Raw genomic sequence first — 1,308 nt, 5'->3', positions numbered from 1 at the left:
TGTGTGTGTGAGCCAGTGAGAGAAAGTTCCTTCCTGGGCTCTGCTTTGGTTCCTGCTTCTAGCTTCCTGCATTCAGTTTCTGCTCTGACTTCTCTCAGTGAAACTCTAAGGTGAAATTAACCCCTTCCTCCCCAAGATGGTTTGACTCAGTTTTTTTTTTTTTTTTTAAATTATAGTAAACACAGGGAAATGATGAAAACTGCACAGGCTGCCTTGTTTGGCTTTTTCTGATCCTAAGGTGCCCTGTAGGGGATGTGCCTAGGGTGGTCTGGAGCATGCTAGCTTGCGCTTTCCCACGGGGCCATGTTCCAGTACCCACTTCTTCCTGTTGTACTTGAGAATGCTATTAAGGCCATGTTTTTGAGATATGCTAATTTCTGAGCCTCACCGGTGTGTGCATGATTATAAGTGAGTGAGCATGTGTGTGTGCATGTGTATACATGTGTACATATGAGCATGCATGTGTGGTATATATGCATACATGTATCTATTGTGTACATGTATAAATGTGTATATGAGTATATGTATGTATGTAGGTGTGCATGCATCTCTCAAGGAACCTGGGCTGACATCAAGCTCACCATATAGCTGGGGTGGGCCTGAGCCCCAGCCCCTCCCAAGAGCTGGGTGCTAGGTGATCATCTCCATGTCCCCTGCTGGGTAATTGAGGAAGAATGTTGCTCCAGGTCACCCATCTGGTAAGAGTATGGGTAGAAAGAGAGACCCGACTTTTGTCACTTTGGGTGTTCCCCTCCCCCCTTTTTTTTTCCTCAAAAAGAAGATGAAACAAAGCAGGTCTGCTCCTTTAGGCCTACTCTGCCCAACTCTTCAGAGCTCTGGAACCATCTTCCGCTTTCCTGAACTATGATCTCAGGGTGTTTGGCATCTGGATTAGCCACTCCACACACACCCGCGCTGAGTGCATGAACTGGTGGTCTTGTTCACTGCTACTAAATAGCTTTAAACTCTCAGTCTTTTCCTCCTAGGCTGGGAGGCCCAATTCATCCTTGGCGCTATACCCTGCTCTGGAAGTGTTTGTGAGGATCAGAGAGTGGTGGGCACTGCAGGGAACGAGGTGGGGAGGGGGCGAGACGTGGGGCGGAAGAGATGCTAACAGGCGGGACCTGGCCCAGAGCCTCTCTTTCTCCACTTTGCGAATGGCCGCCTGCACTTGCAGCCGTGCACCAGGCGGGGGCGCGTGTGTTGGACGGGGCCCGGTGGGAGGTGTCAGAGAACCCGGAAGCGCTGGGAGGAGCGGAGAGAGCTGAGGCTGGGAGGGCAAAGGCAGAACCCGGCCTGGCTGAGGCC

Source organism: Phodopus roborovskii, unplaced genomic scaffold, assembly GCF_943737965.1.
Source record: "Phodopus roborovskii unplaced genomic scaffold, PHOROB, whole genome shotgun sequence".
Taxonomy (NCBI): domain Eukaryota; kingdom Metazoa; phylum Chordata; class Mammalia; order Rodentia; family Cricetidae; genus Phodopus; species Phodopus roborovskii.
This window is presented reverse-complemented; position numbering follows the sequence as displayed.